This window comes from Hemicordylus capensis, chromosome 14 (genome assembly GCF_027244095.1).
Source record: "Hemicordylus capensis ecotype Gifberg chromosome 14, rHemCap1.1.pri, whole genome shotgun sequence".
Lineage (NCBI taxonomy): Eukaryota > Metazoa > Chordata > Lepidosauria > Squamata > Cordylidae > Hemicordylus > Hemicordylus capensis.
In genome coordinates, this window is record NC_069670.1 from 4,749,003 (window position 1) to 4,757,960 (window position 8,958).

Below are 8,958 nucleotides of genomic sequence, written 5' to 3' on the forward strand. Positions count from 1 at the left end.
CCGTCCTCCTTTTAAGCGGGTGCGTCTCCTAGCAACGGACCGTCCTCCTTTTAAGCGGGTGCGTCTCCTAGCAACGGACCGTCCTCCTCTATGCGGGTGCGTCTCCTAGCAACGGACCGTCCTCCTTTTAAGCGGGTGTGTCTCCTAGCAACGGACCGTCCTCCTCTATGCGGGTGAGTCTCCTAGCAACGGACCGTCCTCCTCTATGCGGGTGCGTCTCCTAGCAACGGACCGTCCTCCTTTTAAGCGGGTGCGTCTCCTAGCAACGGACCGTCCTCCTCTAAGCGGGTGTGTCTCCTAGCAACGGACCGTCCTCCTCTATGCGGGTGCGTCTCCTAGCAACGGACCGTCCTCCTTTTAAGCGGGTGCGGCTCCTAGCAACGGACCATCCTCCTTTAAGCGGGTGCGTCTCCTAGCAACGGACCGTCCTCCGCCATGACAAGATGGCGTCAAAAGCCGGAGATTTAGGCTTTATCCAGGAAAGGGCTACTGGTGGACATTTTAAGCCAAGCTGCAGGAAACCAAGCAGAGGGGATCTTGATCTGGTGCAAAGAACAGGAGTATCACCTTAGTTCGAGGCAATGTCTCTCTGTTATTTTTGCAGAAGAGGGGAGACGAAGATTGGTAGTGGGGCATGGTGGTTGCTACTCCCCTGACCTAGAGAGAGAGAGAGAGAGAGAGAGAGAGTGTGTGTGTATGTGTGTGTTTTTAATAAGTGATACTAAGGATTCTCTTTCTGTGTATTTATATATATTTTTAAAGCCACCTTGTGGATATGATTAATGCAGCAAGTAACTCAGGAAATTTCTTTCAAATTTGAAGAACGTTGCTTAGAGATGTAGCTTATTCGAGGACCGGTTCAGAGGGTAGCCGCAGCGGCTACACACAATGATAGGGCCACGGTGAGAATGTTGATGCTTTCTTGGCATCTCCTTTAATTGTGGGCAAAGATAGTTCATTGGAATCGCCCCTCTGCACACACTCCAGGAATTCTGATGAACGCTCCTCACATGGGATTAAAGGGCGTGCCGAGATCACATTGGCACCACCTTTAGTGACGTTGGGGTGGGTGCGTTCTTGCTGCGCACCCCACATTATTGCATGTAGCAACTGCTGTTTGTTTGAACCCGGTCCAATTAAGCCCCATTCGGACCTTGAGGTCATCCACACAATCAAGACCCTTGTTCTACCCAGGTTTGGGAGCTGTGTGTGCTCTCAGTTTTCGGTTGTGTGGAATCAAGGTAGGAGGAAAACCTGGGTAGAAGTGACTGTGGGGAAGGAAAGTAAGGGGGAAACCTTCATAGCTTTTCATCCTGCCTTATGAGAATTATTATAATTCTTAATTTCTAGCTTTGTAAATAACTTTTAATTTGAAACTTATAAAAAAGCCACGGTAATTCTGAATGTGGGTTTAGCCTGGGCTTCGAACTTGTTTAACTTATTTTAAGAGAGCCAGTGTGGTGTAGTGGTTAGAGTGCTGGCCTAGGACCGGGGAGACCCGAGTTCAAATCCCCATTCAGCCATGAGACTTGCTGGGTGACTCTGGGCCAGTCACTTCTCTCTCAGCCTCACCTACTTCACAGAGTTGTTGTGAAAGAGAAACTTAAGTCTGTAGGCTCCTTGGAGGAGAAGCGGGATATAAAATGTAAAATAATATAATAATAAAAAATATTTCTTAATTAATTTTCTTAGTTTTATTTTACATTGCATCTATTTTATTGTTGTGAGCTGTCGTGTACTGGAGGGGTGGGGTATAAATATTTTAAATAAATAAATACCTTGCCTTCCACACAATCACTTCTACCCAGGTTTCCCCCTAACCTTGCTTCCACCCAACCCAAAACTGGGAGCACACACAGCTCCCAAACCCGGGTGGAACCCAGTTTTTGATTGTGTGAATGACCTTGGTATGTTGTAGAAGTGTACAGATATCTTTATACTTGTGTCTTTGTGTGAATGACTGTACCTTCGAAGTGGACCTGCATCCAAGCCTTTTGAGTGCATGGTACAGCTAGGAAGTGGATGATGTACCTGCGTTCAACATAACATGTGAATGACTTTACCTGTGTACATTATAGACTCGTCGTACGAGTGTTGAACATAATGTGTGAATGGGCCTCTGAGCAGCTGGGCGCACATTTTCATGGCATTCTTTGAAGATGAAAATGTCTCGGAGGTGGCCATTCTCGAACTGTGTGCCACGAGAACGAACTGGAGCACCTCCATGTTTAAAGTGCCAGCCGGGAGAAAGTGACCCGTCCTGGCTCTTACAGATTCCGGGCTTGCTTCTTTGCAGTCAGCTTTTGCTCAAGACAAGCTCTTCCGGCGAATTTTCTTCCTTGCGTGGGATTGGGACCACCGCTGATCCAAGGACCCGGCAGCATCAGGATCTTTGCATACGAGTCCTTGATCCCGGCTTTTCCTGTCCCAATCAGCTTTTGCCCGGGATGACTGGTTGTGTTGGAACTTTGCATGGACTGGAATTGGATTGTTCCCAGGTCACGTGGCAGCAGAATAACCTGTTCATAAATCACTGCTCTTGGCTAAGCTCATTCTAATCAGAGAGGTAACTGTGTAGTGTGTGTGTGTGTACATTTTTGTATTTATTTACATTTATCTCGCCCTTCCTCTAAGGAGCCTGGAGCAGTTATGCTTCTCCTCACAACAACCCTGTGAGGTAGGTTACGCTAAGAGAGGAGTAATTGGCCCAGAGTCACCCAAGGGTTTCATTTGTTCATTTTTCTCCACACACTGAAGATAAAGCTGCTCTGGTTTGTAGGAGTGCGCTCTGTCCAGACTGAGGCAAAAATGTGCCTCTTGGCTATCAGGAGAAGTTTGGAATCTGTGGTGCTCAAACGGGTCAAGAGGAGAGCTTGTAGCCACCATGCTTGGGGATGTGCACAAAACCGGTGTGCCCGGTTCGGTTTGAATTCGAACCGGGTTCGAACTGGGAAGGGGAGGTTCGGTTTTGGTTTTGCTCGAATCCCCTGGTTCGGTTCGAATTTGAAATGGCAGCTCGAACCTAATGGCAGGTTCCATTTGCATTTGAACCATCGGACAGAAATGGTTCGAATTCGAACCGGTTTGCACATCCCTATCCGTGGGATGTGGTTGGGCCAGAGGGCGTGGAACACAGGATTGTGTGCGTGCGTATGGCATGCTGTCACTGTGCAGGCCTAGTGACACACGGAAACCCACTTCAGCACAACTTGCGACCCATGAAAACAAGAGGTGTCGATCTTGCTTCCCTCCCCCCTTTTTCTGGTCTCTGGTACTCCTGGAGAACGAGCCTGGCCGGTGGATTTTTATTTTATGAACTGTTATTCTTTGCCAATTATCTTTCCCCTGTTATTTAAAATAAAGAAAACTAACGATAGGTGTGTCTGTGTTTTGTTTTGTTTCGTTGGTGGCTGATGAGGACCGGATTCCTAGCAGAGACGTTCTGGTGGCATCTATCATGATTACTACTACGTATATGTATATAGCGCTCTTCAAACAAAGTTCTCAAAGTGGTTTACATAGACATAAATGAATAGCATGGCCCCTGTCCCCCAAAGGCTCACAATTGAGAAAGAAACAGAAGATACCAGCCACAGCCACTGTAGGCATGCTGTGCTGGGGACGGATAGGGCCAGTTGCTCTCCCTGTGCTAAAGAGAATATCCACTTTAAAAGGTCTCTCTTTGCTCAGTTAGCAGGGGTTTATTGGCTCAAACGGCAGTCCCTCTGGGGGACGCAAGGAGGGCTGCAGATCCACAAGGAACTTTCTGTATCCTTGCAGGGAGGGGGAGCAATTTCCACATCTCCCCTCCCCAATCCTTTTCTACTTGCAGGAATATTCGTGTGTGAGTCTTGGGAATAGATTTATTTGGGGTGGGGGAAGCTTAGGAAGAGAGGGGAGAGGTGCAAAGATGACTCCCCTCCCCACCCCTCAGCACCCACAAGAAGGAAGCCTTCAGCACAGGGCCACCAAATGCTCCGTGTGGACCCAGAGCCTGCCTTCCATCACTAGAGGGTAGAGGATCACCATCACAGATGTAATGGGAGGTTTGGCCAGCTGCTCTTGCAGGGGCCGAATTTGGCATCTGACGTCCTAACCCCTCCTGGCCCAGGCATCTTACTCAATGAGCAAAATGACACGTCCTCTCTTATGTCAGGGGCTTCAAACGGTGGCCCGTCAGTTGTTGGCTCGGGGACGGAGCCACAATTGAGCGGATGGGTTCAAAGAACCCAGGCCACCGCCTTTCTGGAGCCGCGCCTCGTGCCCCAGACACACCCCCTGCACCTGACTTCAGGTGCAAGGACGTGTGTGTTTTAGCTCCCAAACAGGGCCGCGCGGCCCCCTTTTAAAAATCTAAATAGCAATAGCACTTACATTTCTATACCGCTCTATAGCCGGAGCTCTCTAGGCGGTTTACAATGATTTAGCATATTGCCCCCAACATTCTGGGTACTCATTTTACCAACCCCGGAAGGATGGAAGGCTGAGTCAACCTTGAGCCCCTGGTCAGGATCAAACTTGCAACCTTCTGGTTACAGGGCAGCAGTTTTACCACTGCGCCACCAGGGGCTCTTAAATTGGCTGGAACAACTCTCCCTGGAGACCCCTCCCAAACGGGGTCTGACATCGGATGTGGGGGGGCGTGGCTAAACACTCTCTGTTTCCTGTCCTTCAACCAATCACCAATCTGCACATGAACCTGTCCCTTTATCCCATTATATCCCATTTAGACTGCTAAGTTTACTCAAGAGTCTTTAATGGGGAACTTTGTCAAAAGCTTTTTGGAAGTCCCAAGTATACGATGTCAACTGGATCACCTTTATCCATGTGCCTGTTGACACTCTCCAAGACCTCCAAGAGGTTAGTGAGGCAAGACTTGCCCTTGCAGAAGCCGTGCTGGTTCTCCTTGAGCAAGACACATCCCCCCCCCCTGTGATTTCTATACTGCCCTTCCAAAAATGGCTCAGGGTGGTTTACATCATCATAAAAATAATTAAAATCAATTAACAATTAAAAACAAAACAAAAACAATTAGAATCATTTAAACATTAAAATCATTGAGAACCAACATTAAACATATATGTTTAACTTTGTCCTTAAGAATGCTTTCCATCAATTTACCCAAGGAGAGGAGAGCTGGTCTTGTGGTAGCAAGCATGACTTGTCCCCTTAGCTAAGCAGGGTCTGCCCTGGTTGCATCTGAATGGGAGACTTGATGTGTGGGCACTGGAAGATATTCCCTTTAAGGGATGGAGCTGCTCTGGGAAGAGCAGAAGGTTTCAAGTTTCCTCCCTGGCTTCTTCAAGATAGGGCTGAGAGAGATTCCTGCCTGCAACTTTGGAGAAGCCACTGCCAGTCTATGAAGACAATACTGAGCTAGATAGACCAATGGTCTGACTCAGTATATGGCAGTTTCCTATGTTCCGTATGTACCCAGTACTGAAGTTAAGCTGACCGGCCTGTAATTTCCCGGATCCCCTCTGGATCCCTTTTTGAAAATTGGAGTTACATTGGCTACTTTCCAGTCCTCCGTTACAGAGTTGGTGGTAACTGGAGACAGCCCTCCTCAGATGACCTTAGTGGCTGGTGGGGCTCGTAGTGAAGAAGACGCTCTCTTAAATACCCTTAAATACCCTGCTCTCTTAAGTACCATATCTGTATGCATTGAAACTGTGAATTCCCTTAATAACATGCACTTTGTTACAGAGTGTGATCATCCCACGAGAGCCAGCGTGGTGTAGTGGTTAGAGTGCTGGACTAGGACCGGGAAGACCCGAGTTCAAATCCTCATCCAGCCGTGATACTAGCTGGGTGACTCTGGGCCAGTCACTTCTCTCTTAGCCTCACCTACTTCACAGGGTTGTTGTGAAAGAGAAACTTAAGTATGTAGTCCACCGCTCTGGGCTCCTTGGAGGAAGAGCAGGCTATAAATGTAATAATAATAATAATCCTGAAAGTTTCCCGCAATAAACTGAAAGGAAATAAGAGATAATTGTTGTGACCACCAGGGGGTGCTGAGAGATTACAAATGATTCCTGGATTTACTTTTTCACCCTCATCCGGATTTGGGGGTGGATTTCCACCCCCAGCTGCGTAAAGGTGTGTAAACAAGCAAACCACTGCATTCCCTCCTATGCTTTCATTGTCAAATTCTTACCTGCACTAGGAAGCTGCCATATACTGAGTCAGGCCATTGGTCCATCTAGCTCAGTATTGTCTACCCAGACTGGCAGTGGCTTCTCCAAGGTTGCAGGCAGGAATCTCTCTCAGCCCTATCTGGAGATGCCAGGAATGGAATTTGGAGCCTTCTGCATGCAGGTGCTCTTCCCGGAATGACCCCATCCCTTAAGGGGGATATCTTACAGTGCTCACGCATGTCTCCTGTTCACATGCAAACTAGGGTGGACCCTGCTTAGCAAAGGGGACAAGCCAAGCTTGCTACCACAAGACCCTCTCCTCTGGTACAAGATGTCTTCACAGGTATGGCCCCTCACCAGTTATGATATTTATATGAATAAAAATATGACACTGGATAGAAAACTACCCTCAAATGAATGGGCTTGCTGTTGTTGGGTGGTATCCCATGTTCATGTCCAGCACTTTGAGATGGGGGAGAACACCCTGTTTCTCTTTGGCAACATCAGTTTTGTTTCCCTTGATGATGGCGCAGTGAGGAATCAGCTTGCCTAGGGAGCAAGAGGCTGCCAGTTCGAATCCCCACCGGCGTAGTTCCCAGACTGTGCCTAGTAGAATATATATTTGTAGTCACCTATATTGGGCAGTAGTGATATAGGAAGGTGCTGGAGGCATATGCTCACTTCAGTGACAATGGCAAAGGTAGCATTTCATATTGTGCAGGAGGAAGGCAATGGTGAACCCCTCCTGTATTCTACCAATAAACCACAGGGCCCTGTGGTTGCCACGAGTCGACACCGATTCGACGGCACAATCTTTTCTTTTGATGATGATAGATAGTGTCTCAAAAGCAATCTGAGGCTCTGCATAGACCCCTGCTAACTGGGCAAAGAGGCATTTTTTTAAAGTGGCGATTCTCATGTATTTAGCAGGGGGAGAGCAGCTGGCCCTATCCACCCCCAGCACAGTGCTTCCAGTGACTGTTGCTGGTGTCTGTCTTATGTTTCTTTTAGATTGTGATTAGATTGTTTTGTTTTGTTTTGTTTTTGTTTTGTTTTTATTTTTGTTTCATTTTTATTTTTGTTTTATTTTTATTTTATTTTATTTTATTTTTATTTATTATTATTATTATTATTTTTATTTTATTATTTCTCTATGTAAACTGCTTTGGAAACTTTTGTTGAAAAGCAGTATATAAATATTTGTTGTTGTTGCATAGTTCTGTGCTCTCGAGTTAGGGCAGATGAAACCAATCCCTCCCCAAATGTCAGATCTAGCGCCGTCTTGGAGATGCTGCCAGGGAGGGAACCTGAAACCTTCTGCATGCAAGCAGGTGGGTGCTCTTCCCAGAGCGGCCCCATCATCTAAGGGGAATCTCTTACAGTCCTCACACATGCAATCTCCCATCCAAATACAAACCAGGGCAGACCCTGGTTAGCAAAGGAGACAATTCATGCTTGCTACTGCAAGACCAGCACGCTTCTTGTAAGAACATAGGAAGCTGCTGTCTACTGAGTCAGACCCTTGGTCCATCTAGCTCAGTAATGTCTACACAGATTGGCAGCGGCTTCCCCAAGGTTGCAGGCAGGAGTCTCTCTCAGCCTACTCTGGAGATGCCTGGAAATTGCTGTTGCTTGGTTTTTAGCCCTAATTGGATTCTGTCCCTTTACCCGGTACTAAAGTTCTTCTATTGAAGGAACAGAGCAGAGTCCAACCCTTGTTCACTGAGGCAGCAGAGAGAACCCAACCTTGTAATGGGACCATCCAGAAGGAACGACCTGGATGTCATCGTCAACGATTACATTTCATTAACAAGGCGCTTTCAACAGAGCCAGTCTGTTGACACACTCACTGCTGACGTGAGGATATGAGGCCGAATTCCTTGCTTTCAACATGTCTCTCCCCTTAACCTGGGATCTGGTGCCTAGAGCGCCCGGCCGTCTCCTGGGGGAATCCCCCAGTGCATCGTGCATGTTGTGTGGTGCATTGTGGGGGATCTGGAGGCTGGGATACGGCGTATCGGACTCCAGAGTTTCGCATCGTGCCACAAGCGCGGATCGTCTGGGGGCACAGTCCGCAGTCAAGCACTCATCAGGAGAGCAGGAAGGAGGGAAGGTTGCCCACTTCTTTCTTGGAGCTCCTTGCAAAGCCTGCAAGGCTCAGGTCGGTCCCAAAGACCTGCCCCTGAAAACCAACTTTTGGCAGCCTGGATAAGGGCCATGACAGCTAACCCCTGCTAATGGAGCACACACACACCCCCGCTAACTGAGTAAAGAGACACCTTTTAAAGTGGTGGTTCTCTTCTCTTTAGCACGGGGAGAGCAACCGGCCCTCTCCATCCCCAGCACAGCATCCCTCCAGTGGCTGTTGCTGGTGTCTCTTCTTATGTTTCGTTCCCTTTTTAAGATTGTGAACCCTTTGGGGAACAGGGAGGCCTCTTTATTTATTTATATCTAAGTGGCGCAGCGGGGGGAATGCTGGACTAACACACAGGAGGCTGCCGGTTCGAAACCCTGCTGGTACTAGATCGGGCAGCAGCTATAAAGGAAGAGGCTGAAAGGCATCATCTCACACTGCGTGGGAGGTCTGAAAAGCGGTCTATACATATTGGTCGTATTGGCAGCTTCCGTGGGACCTTTCTGCGGCAGACCGACGCCGTCTTATTTACGCGTCGTCTATTTTTCTACGTAAGCCGCTACGAGAACGTTGGTTGAAGAGCAGTCTATAAATATTCGTAATAGTCGGGGCAGAGCCACCATTGCCCAAACGGGTTCACAGAGCCTGGGCCGCCCCGCTCAGGGGCTGTGCCTTGCACCCCGGCCA